Here is a 12,061-nt window from a genome sequence, read left to right as displayed (position 1 = left end):
TCAGATGATAGATTTTAACCAAACTTAGTCTTGAGCATCCTTGTATGGACCTTTATACAAATTTGTTTAAATGATTTTGCTTCGCATCTTTTAGTGGCTGTCAGAGCTAAAAAATACTTTAAACAACTTTTTGTTACGAACCACTTGACGGGTCTTAACTAAACTTGGTCTGTACCATCTTTGTATGGTTTTCTCTTAATTTTATTCAATGGTTCGCTTGGCCCCCTTTAGAGATAGCCAAAGCTAAAAATAGAAAAATCTTTAAACAATCACTTGGTGGATCTTCACAAAACTTGGTCTGTAGTACTGTAGTATCCTTGTATGATCATTTTTCAAATTTGTTTAAGTGGTTTTGATTGGTTCCATTTAGTTCCTTTTAGGGACCGCTAAAGCTTAAAATATATAATCCTCTAAACAACTTGTTCTTATGAACCACTTGACGGATCTTTACTAAACTTGGTCTGTACCATCCTTGCATGGTCTCCTCTTAATTTTATTCAAAGGTTCTGCTTGTCACCTTGTAAGGGCCACTAAGCTAAAAACAGAAAAATCTTTACACGACTTCTTCTTATGAACCACCAGATAGATAGGCCTTAATAAAAAAAAGCTTTAAATAGTTTCTGCTAAAGAACCTGTCTATAAATCTACCCCAAACTTGTTCTAAAGCATTCTTCCTTAAATCTCTTTTGTCCTTTTTCAAATTGTTCCAGTAACCCCTTCTAAGGGCTGCCAGAGCTAAAAATGGAGAAAAAACCTTTGAACAGCTTTTTCTCATGAACAGCCTGATGGATCTTCGCCAAATTACCACCATTTGTTGGGCTCTCTCAAGTTTGTTCAAACTGTTACCCATAACTGTATTTTAGGGCCGTCTCAAGAAAAATAGGAAAATCAACATTATATAACGTTTTATGAACTGCTGAATGGAGGTTTCAATCTTTATTTAAGTCTCATTCACATACATGCATAAAATGTAACATACAAATCGACAATTATATATAATGGATGTGACCCTTCTAATCAGAAGTATATGAGACTATATTTAAGAATTAAAACATTCACAAATGTATACATTTACAATACATTTTGAATCATACACTGTACACAAATTGAACAAATATATATATTACAAGATAAACCTAAGACGTAGTCGCTAATCTTGACTAAAAGTTACTTAAGAATCAAAGATATAAAATGTGACAAGACAATATAGGCACTATTGCGCGTAACTAAAAAACGGTCTAAAATATCAGTTATCATTTCGATCAGATCGAATATGAACTGATTAGCAACTATGTCTCAGACGGTGATAAAATGAATTTGTATCCAAACAAATAAAAGCCTATTAGCATTATTTACAAATGAATAAAAGTCTACGTTGTAAAATATTGTGGCAGGTTTTGGCACAAAAACGTATCATTTCAGGTTTTTCTAAAATAGAAACTTCAGTTTATCTGATTTTGATAGTGTTACAAAAGTGTCATCCACATTTCTTGCTTTCTCAAACAGATCATGTCTAATATCTTCATAGATATGATAGTCAAGTAATACATGGCTCTCGTCTTCAATAGTGTCACAGAAAGGACACTTCCGGTCATGTACTCCCAAGCCTTCATAACGCCCAGTTTCTATACGGATCGGCGCCACACCACAACGGAACTTGCTAAATGCGGCACGGTGACGCGGAGACATGATAAGGCGACAATACATTTCTGTCCCGTATTCGGTTTTAAAAAGCCGATATGTACGCAACTTATTTGCGCCCCGACCTGAAGGACCTGTTACACTATTTACCGACTCAATCCAAGAAGATTTAAATTTATCCATTAACAGTAATTCAATTCTGTTGACTAAAGTTTGCTTTGGAATTACATTTATGATAGTACAATACTCATGTAAACCAATTTTTTTAAGCATATCATAAACGTTATAGAACCAATTTCTACATGATCGTGTTGCACTGGTTGAGGCCCAAAGTGCAATTCGTTTATTGAGTCTTGTATCCGGCATCAAAGAGATTCTAGCCAAATAAAGAGAAATGGATTTCCACTGTCTTACATCTGGGGTTATCCAGCCCATTTCACCGGCAACCACAACGTTTGGCGTATATCTACCCACACCCGAAAAGAACCTCATGGCACGATACTGAACTGCGTTTATGCATGAGTAGGAAAGATGACCCCAGATAGCAGAGCCTTAACTTATGGTTGGCCAAACAGTTGTGTCAAACAGATGAGTAAAAACATTATATAGAAGGCCACCTACAGCTTTACATTTGGCAATGAGAAGGCCTAGTGCTCGACTTGCACTTTGGGCAACAATTTTGGCCGTTACATTGTAATCTAGATGTTCGTTCAGCATTAAGCCTAGATACATAAATCTATCTACAATATTTAAAACATTTTAAATTCACCACATTTAAAAATAACATTCGTTTTACTAACAGATGTGTGTCGAAAATGTAGAATTTCACTCTTAACACAATTAATATACATATCATTAGTGTTACACCAATCGTTCAGTGCGTTTATAAGACACTGTAAATCTGTTTCACTTTTAGCCAACAGAACAATATCATCTGCATATAACAATGCACAAATTTTCTCAGAATCAATTTCTATTCCAAGATCAAAAGATTTTAAATATATGACCAAGTCATTTATGTGCAAATTAAACAATAGGGGTGATAAAATACAACCCTGACGTAAACCAGAACTTAAGTGAACCAGTCTGTGTGTCAAGAGTTTACTCTTACACAAGAATATACAGATGAATAGAGTGATTGTACTGCTCTCAACATATAACCTTTAATACCAATATCATACAATTTTTTCCATAAAAGATCACGATTTATATAGTCATATGCTTTCTTAAAGTCGATAAATGCACAAAATGTCGATTGCTTATGTTTATTTCTAGTCTCAATAATATTTGTCAGTGTTGAAAGATGATCAATGGTGCTACGTTTCTTTCTAAAACCATTCTGTTTATCTACTACGATATTTTCATTTTCTGCCCAGGTACTAAGCCTATCATTTAAAATATAACAATATAATTTATATACAGAGCAAGATAATGAGATACCTCTATAAGACAAAGGATTTCTCGGATCCATTGAAGCAGACTTTGGAACGGGATTTATAACACTCTTACCCCATACAGCTGGAATTTTACCAGTTTTGAAACAGATGTTAGATAAAGCATGTAAAAATACAACAGCTGTATCATTTTGCAAAGCCTCAGTAGGGATGCTATCAATCCCACAACCTTTTCCCCGTTTACCAGCATCTATTGCCTTTTTCACTTCAAAAATAGATATATCGTTATTAAAACAAAGCGAATTGTCAAACACATTATTAAGTATACTCAAATCTCTATTTACAGTATTTGGATTATTAAACAATGAATAGAATTCAATTTTCCATTTATGCAAAACGTAACCAGTATCAGATGATATAGCGCCATTATCAAGTACAACCTCATCAGGAACAGCTTTTTTAGAAGCATGCCCAACCCCAGTCTTTCCAATTGACTTCCAAAAACATGACTTATCGACATTACATTCATCCAACAATTCCTGTTGCATGTTGTACCAGTAAAGTCGCTTTGCCCTTTGTACCTTTGTATCAAACTGCTTTCGAAGTTTAACATAAATAGCTTTCAACTTAGTCTTATCAGCTCTATTATTACAATCAAGCCAACATTTTTCTGCACGAGATAAGTTAAACCACAAATCAGATAAAGTGGTTGTCCACCAAGGTTTACCAGGGCGACGTTTTCTTGTATTATTACCAATTAAAATACGTGTATATGGTATATTTGTGTACATAGCACTTTTTAATATATCACACCATTTATCAAATGCAATATCTACATCAGATTGACAATGCAAACCCTGTTCAAGGTTATCAATTGTATTATAAACTTCTGACAAAACATCCGGATTGCTAAAAAAGAACTGTTAAAATATGATCTATCAAACTTATCATATACATTCTCGTTTTGACTAAAGTCCTCTTTCGGAGTGGTTATAATAGAAACATTGCATAAAAGCTTCCATGATAAAAGTGAATGGTCTGGTATACATGATGGTGATAAACTACTGATGCCACCACAATGTGTCATGACATCAGACGTCAATGTAACACAAAAATCAGAATACAAATTTAAAGCATCCTGTGGTACAATGCAATAATAGACGACAGAGGCTCCCTTTGTAGATACAGATGTAAAATCATTTTTTGTAAAATTTCTGCCATTTAAAATACACATGTTTGAATTGACCAAAAAGTCTATGAAAATTTCTCCGTAGGCATTCACTGTAAAATCTTAAACTTCTCTTGTTACAATATTATCAACACCTACTATATTGTCGTCTAAATCTCCAACACGACTATTAAAATCGCCAAATATACAAATTTGACCTTGTGACTGATAAGTATAAACGTCAGACAAAAGTTTGTCATAAAACGCATTCACATCAAAATATCTTGATGAGTTTTGGGGAGGCAAATAGCAAACACATGGAAAAATAGTCAAATTCTCAAACTTGTGAGCTAGCTTTAACCATAGAATACCTTCTGATGAATTATCAGCTATAGAAATGTTAAATGTGTCATACAAAGTCTTCTTTAAAAAGAAACCAACACCCCCAGAACCATTTCTGGCATTTTTATGAATATTTGCTCTGTTGAAGCCTATCCACTGATAGCCGTCTAGATGAATACCGTCATGTTTCAAAAGATGTGATTCAGCAATACCTAGGATATCAAAATTGTTTGATAAAACACAGTTAGCTCTAACTTTAAAATTATCTGAATTACAGTCATAGTTCCAGCCTTTAACCTTCCAAAACCCGATATTAAGCTAATATCGGCCACGGTTCCTGCTGTGTCCACGACCGCGACACGATGGATGCTTATCAAACTTGTATAAGTATGCTTGAAATATGAAAATAGAGCATGTCCTATTCGCTATTCCACGGCGTGTGTTATACGAGCTGAAGTAATAGTAATGTATAGACGATGAAATTTTCTGGCAGGTTCCATTTTTAACTGGCGGTGTACGGCTAAGTCGCATTATCGGTAGCAGCCTTAAGAAATATCATGGTTTTTTAAATAGTTTTCTAAACATGAGATTGTTTGTTCACGGTTTATAAATATATGTTTTGTGGGGCATTTTGTCGCGTGTTCGTGAGGCGAAAATTAAAGTGGCACGAACAGGATTCCGAACCGTACAATAATAATAATATTTATTTATATGTAAGTTTACATTACAGTCGTTGACTCAGTTTGGCTTTTAAGGTGTTGTCTTTGGAAACGTGATGGAGGTTAGGAACTTAAGAGTGAGGATAGACGCGCTACATTAACTGGTGTTTGCCACTGACTATTGATATAGCGCTAGGTGGTGCTCGATTGTGATCCAGATATTACGATGTTGAAAAGTCGAAATAACGTAACCAAGATGATGTAAACATGATTCTACCATCGTAGTTTTGACGTCTCGTTCTTTCGTTGTTTCGAACTCCGAATATATGGCGATGGCTCTACGGGACACTTTAGTTTATCATGTACACATCGTTACATATATTCCGACCCCGTTTAAAGGCGTTTTTGGGATTTTGGGTACTAATCCTTGTTTGTGAGAATTACATGCTGTTTGTCTCACTTACTGTGTTTTAAGTGTTTTCACCATACATAGTCTGTTATATCCTTACACTACCTCTCTATAGTGTATTAAGATGATTCCTCTCAAAAGTGCCCTAAGTTCGCCTTAGTTTGACACAGAAACCAATGTTCCAGATGTTACGCGGTCGCCAGCTCTTTCTATTCTTTCAGTTCTTTGATTATATACAATGTTTTGGAATTTTTTTATAGTTGTTGCTACCATGCCGACGGGAGTTCATTTCTGTAATGTTCCTCAGTAAAATTTTCGGCAAGTGCAAAAACGTGTGTATACAAGTGTGCGCTATACGTACGTGGGTATGCTATGTTACGTCTGTATACAAGAGAATGCACCATGGTTTAATACGTACGTGTGTATACAAGCGAGTGCTATGATACGTGTGTATACAAGCGAGTGCTATGATACGTGTGTATACAAGCGAGCTATATAGTACGTGCGTATAGATCATATAATTATAGGTTATTGTTCCTTCTGTTGAGAAGGAATACTTAGGGCCGGTAAGTCACACTTGACTGAGTAAGTTACCTCGAAATCTGTTGTCATTATGAGCTGGCCAATCAAACTCCGTGACCTTAGAAATATTCTCTGACGTTTAATTAACATATTATTTCCTAATTGAGGCGACTCTGACTGAACGCGTTCAACAGATAACATAAGATGATTGATTGATTCTTTTATTTCCTTCATTTTTGAAGATCATAACATGTGTACAAACAGATAGACATATATCAGCAAATTTACATGTAAACAACAAAATAAATATTATCGTTTCCTTCGAATGCATGGTCCGATATGTGAAAACAAATCCCATTGCGATCCTCTAATTATATGTAACAAATTCACGCAACATGTGGAATTGGATTGACCGGGTCAAATGTGTATAGCCAGTGTATTCTTATTGCCGTATTTACTCCACTGAAAGTGGTAACGTATTTACTTTGATGTTGGAGTTGTACTAGTCGAACTAATCCGATCGGTCAAACTGCGGTGGCTGCAAAAGTCAGAAATTAAAAAGCTGCCACTCAGCGACAGTAAGCTTGTCTACATAAATACCTACTTGACATTTTAGGCAGTATAAAACAACATAGTTTTTTTTTTTTTTTAAATTTTAGTGTTTTTTTTTTTTTTTTTTTTTTTTTTTTTTTTTGTTTTTTTTTTTTGTATTTTGGTACAGAAATAAACGCACTCTTGGTGCAAAATGCGCTTAAAAAGTAAGTAAAGTTTCTTCTTGACGAAAGTCCTCACCTGATGGAACAACTTATTTCCAACCGAGCTCACGGCAGGCGTCATTTACCTCCCCAGCATCCAGTCTAGACCGATAGTGTTGGCAACAGTACCAAATTAAAGTAAATCACCCAGCACTGAACACTAGTAGGGATATCAGCCGCGACTGTGAATTTAATAATAAACTTGGCGAACTTGGCAAGATCCGGGTCCGGTAATCGAACGCGGATCGCTGGCGTAGTCCAAACTGCTAACCACTGCGCCACTGACTCCCTGATTAAACGGGAGGATAGGGAATGTCAATATGGTAGAGTAGTCTTGTCCTTGTGTCCGATTCTGGGGTTCCGCACACTGATGACCAATATTTTAAACAGACATTGCAACCCAAATTTTACAAGATGATCGTTATATATTTGTTATTATTTAGTATGATATAGCTCACTTTGCTCTTGCATGGTGAAACGCACGACGGCTTGTTTTATGAACGTTATCTAGGACGCGCCCGTGTCTAGGTCATTAATTATATTGGGCCATAAAAAAATTATATTGTCTGGGCAAAACTCACAGGTAATCTTTATCCCTTTTTTGACAACAAAAACACAGTTTAAGAGCATGAAAATGGACATGTTTGTGGTCTATACTCTACGTAGCATTCATCTTACACTGTGTCTGAAAGGGCGGACACTGACTGACTGACTGACTGTCAAACGTTATTGCTCTGTCCCGTAAACGTCATTTGCGAATTATGACGAGGTGGAGTGTGAACACCAAGGACGATTGATTTTTCAGGGGGCAATCTCTATATAATTTGATTATATTATGTGCGGTAGGAAAAGCATGCGTATAACGGTCTGGGTTATTATGCCACACTGTGCGGTGGGAATATATATATATATATTTGGCTTTGTCTGTTCGTCCTTCCGTCTGTCCGTCAGAAAAATAAAATGTATTACACATATCGCCAAAAGTATTGAACGACCGTTATGAAATTGTATAAGAAATGTTATTCAACTTTAGGAGTGGCGCATCCGTGTTTTTAGCACAGTTGACTGCACAAAGTGCTCAAGGTGAGCTATTCTGGTAGCACTGGGTCCATCGTCGTCGTCGTCCGCCGTTCACAATGCCACTGTTAACACTCTAGAGGTTACAATTTTAGCCCAGCTGTAATGAAACATAGTCAGAATGTGTGTGTTAAGAAAATCATGGCAGATTTTGAACCTGGATCGTCTTGGCTCGAACGTTGTTAGAACGTTTGAATCTAGTTTGAAACAGTATTACGTGGAATTGAAATTTTGGTCACGAGGCTGTATCATAGAAAAAAAACATTTTTTAACACTTTAGAGGCAATATTTTCTACTGGATCTAAAGAACTTGACTGGGTCAGATTGTTAATGTAGATTAACACTGAAACTTGGTCAAAAAGCTTAGTCACTAAGTCAAATAATAGAAACGCCTTGTTAAAGCGTAAAGAGTAAATTGTTCATACCTAATATGTATGAAACATAGTCATAATGTTTGTCTTAACTAAGTCTAGGTAAAGTTTGAAATTTGGTCATTTGGCGTTTAAAGGTAAGTTAGATAATAGAAAACCATCATAAACACTCTAGATGCCATATTTTCTACATGAAACATTTCTCTTTATAAATTTTAGAGCGAATTTAAAACTGTGTTATCTTGGGTCAGTAACTAGGTCGCTAGTATGTAAAATCATAGAAAAACATTCTTAACTCTATAGAAGCAATATTTTCTATTCGATCTATATGGAATTTAGTCAGAATATTTGTCTTCATGAAGTCTAAAATCTAATTTAAATATTGAGTTATCTGGGATTAAAAACTATGCCACTAGGTCAAATGATAGAAAAACTTTGTTAAACATCAAGAGACCTATAGCAACCTACTCAAACTCATCCGACATTTGTTAAGACAAACATTCTGACATTGTCGCCATATAAGGCAATCTTCATATATTTTTATGATTGAATGCAGTGACCTGAGCCAGTCTATATCCTATGTCTAAAATAGACTGGCTTTTGTCTCTATGAACTGGAATTAGACAAAAAAAGGGGGAAATGTAGAAATATATTTATTATCAGACTAGTGGTTAGTCTAGTCAAATACTTTTGGCGTTAATTGTGTTTCACAAATTTTCTCTGACGGACGGACGGAAGACACAGCCAAATCTATATCCCCCACCGCAAATAGACCTTATCACCATTATAGGCTAGTCCAACTAATTTGACGTGATCCTAGGAAATCCCCCACCCCCGCCCTCCCTAAGCCCCCACAGCTACGACCCTGGAAAAAACTGCACAAGCTTGTACCACATAGTTAAATAAAATTATAAAATTATATGAGAAAAAAAACATATCCTATATATCCGAGTACTAAAAAAAAATACCTTGGTCCAGGCCACACGCCAAGTGCCTGTGATTTTGACTACATTAATGGGCATATTTTTCTTAAACGCACATATATTATAATTAAATCTTAATTCGCAAATGTCTATTATTTGGACTATATATTCCAGTGAAAATATTCACTGGGATCGGCTTACTTTATATTTACATGCAGATGTAAGCCAGGCGTGCTTAATTTATTATATATAATCAGGAAGGTCTAATACGTATCAGTTGTTCCAGATATGTGCAATACGCGCACTAATTATAAGGCATCAATAAAAACTTTAAACTGGACAGTAAACACTGTAAGTCTGCAGCATAAGCATATGATAAATATTTTATTGTTATTTTCCTTTAAATAATTTAATACACGGGTTTAGCCATCGGGAAACAATATTATGCTATGATAATGTATTTCCCCCTTAAAGTTCCTCATAATGTTCGGCTTATTCCGTGAACACGTTGATTGGTTATTGAGATTTTTCGGTACATTCCGCTTAAACTTGGGTCACACGTCATACTATAGTAGAGAATATGTATTATCTTTTCAACATGTTGTTTTCAACTGGCTCGTTGGTCTAGGGGTATGATTCTCGCTTAGGGTGCGAGAGGTCCCGGGTTCAAATCCCGGACGAGCCCAACTTTTTGCTTTCCTTTCTGCTAGAATATTATTACTTGTTAATATTTCGATTGGCGCACGTATACACGTCTTCGAAAAAAGGTTCATAATGAAATATCGTGTTGAAAAACAGTGTGTATGGACCGTGCTTATGGAAACATAATGTAATAACTGACTGATGATTGAACACAATATAGTTTTGTTACACTTTAGGGCTTGTTAAATATAGTACGTGCATGTAAAGATATGAATAAAGCTTCCGGATTAACGCTGTTGATACCATATTTTTAACTGAAGTATTCACCACCGTCTAAACGATAAATCATTATTTTGATAGTAAATTTTGACCTGGGCACCTGGCATTGTCAAATATGCATGGATTGCAAGGAAACTTTGCAGAAATCTTCAATCTGCAGCTACTAATGGCGCAGCGAAATTCCAGCAATAGGTTGTTACAGACAAAATTGAATATTTGCCTTTCTTATATTAAGTGCAAGTTTGAGACTACATGTTGATGAGCACGGGCCCTGGTCTACATACTCTAAAACGTGCATTATAATACATTTACAAACGATATACACATGTATGTGAACGCAGCATGCTCTTAAGTATGCAAAAACGTCGTAATAGCCTACATCAAAAAATGTTGTACATACGTTAATTGCTTATCAAATGTGACATTATGTAAGTATACAAAAACATCAAAATGTTAGACAAGAGGAGCCAGTGACAATTTCAAACATGTCTGTTTTACTGTTTTCGGAAATGCGACGAGTAAATAAGTTTGCTGTAGCCTACATATGTAACGATATAGGGTCTAACAGTTTTCAACTATATGCCCTTCATGCATATTTGTATAAGATTTACAGCTGCAAAATGGAGAATAACCGACAACTGGAAAAATACCAGTCAATCAGAAATATCGTCAACTTTAATTTGGTAAAATTTCATAACAGTCCGTTGAAAATCGTTAGGTGGCGCATATTACCTTAACCGGTATTTCTGTGGTCTAATGGACCAGCAGGACAAACATGTCAACACTCACCATCGCGTGACACAGTTGACCCAATCAAGATGGTATCTGTTAAACATAGACTTGTACCGAGACGGTCAAGTAAGGTGAGGCTGATAATATCTATGTCCTCATGTCTAGACTGTTTAAGGTCACATACATCTTATAAAACATACTTGCAACAGAATTGTTGCGCGCACTGTTTGCTAGACACCGTTATTTCAGGCCACCAAATCGCGTCAGGATGTGCTTTACTTTAGAACTAGGAACTGGTCACATTTTATCAGACTGTTTAATTGTGATATTTAACTTGTATATACGTGGAGAGAGAGAGAGAGAGACTCGCGCTGATTTAATATAAAATCTGGCTTGAATCCCCCACGAGCTTTGTTTACCACCGAGACACAACGCGAAGAACAACTTACGTAACGATAGGGTAAACTTTAAGATCAAGAAAGAAAGATCTTCATTTAATGGTCAAATTACAATAACAAAAGCTGTCAGTGGACAGCGTGCTCGACTATTCTCAGTGCTTGATAGTATAATATAAGCTATGAGTAAAACTATAACATTACAATAAGCATATTCTAAGTCGAAAAGGGGCCATAATTCAGTCAAAATGCTTGATAGAGTTGCCTCCTCCTTTTTACAGACTGGGGTCATGATGGTAAACAAGTATGCAAAATATCAAAGCAATATCTCAATGGACTTTGAAAATATTTGGGGTGGTACGCAAACTTTAACATTTATTCTAAGTCGAAAAGGGGCCATAATTCAGTCATAATGCTTGACAGAGTTGCCTCCTCCTTTCTACAGACTGGGGTCATGATGGTAAACAAGTATGCAAAATATCAAAGCAATATCTCAATGGACACTGAAAATATTTGGGGTGGTACGCAAACTTTTACATTTATTCTAAGTCGAAAAGGGGCCATAATTCAGTCAAAATGCTTGATAGAGTTGCCTCCCCCTTTTTACAGACTAGGGTCATGATGGTAAACAAGTATGCAAAATATCAAAGCAATATCTCAATGGACTTTGAAAATATTTGGGGTGGTACGTAAACTTTAACATTTATTCTAAGTCGAAAGGGGGCCATAATTCAGTCAAAATGCTTGATAGA

General features: G+C 35.8%; 1 non-coding gene across 1 annotated transcript; it reads left to right on the top strand.

Moving 5' to 3' along the window:
- Positions 1-9,874: 9,874 nt before the first annotated feature.
- Trnap-agg (transfer RNA proline (anticodon AGG)) lies at positions 9,875-9,946 on the top strand. The gene has a single exon. It is a non-coding gene; the product is annotated as a tRNA-Pro (tRNA).
- Positions 9,947-12,061: the final 2,115 nt, after the last annotated feature.

Source organism: Mercenaria mercenaria, chromosome 3 (genome assembly GCF_021730395.1).
Source record: "Mercenaria mercenaria strain notata chromosome 3, MADL_Memer_1, whole genome shotgun sequence".
Classification (NCBI taxonomy): domain Eukaryota; kingdom Metazoa; phylum Mollusca; class Bivalvia; order Venerida; family Veneridae; genus Mercenaria; species Mercenaria mercenaria.
The sequence above is the reverse complement of the archived record's forward strand: the minus strand, read 5'-3'. Positions and strand labels throughout refer to the sequence as shown.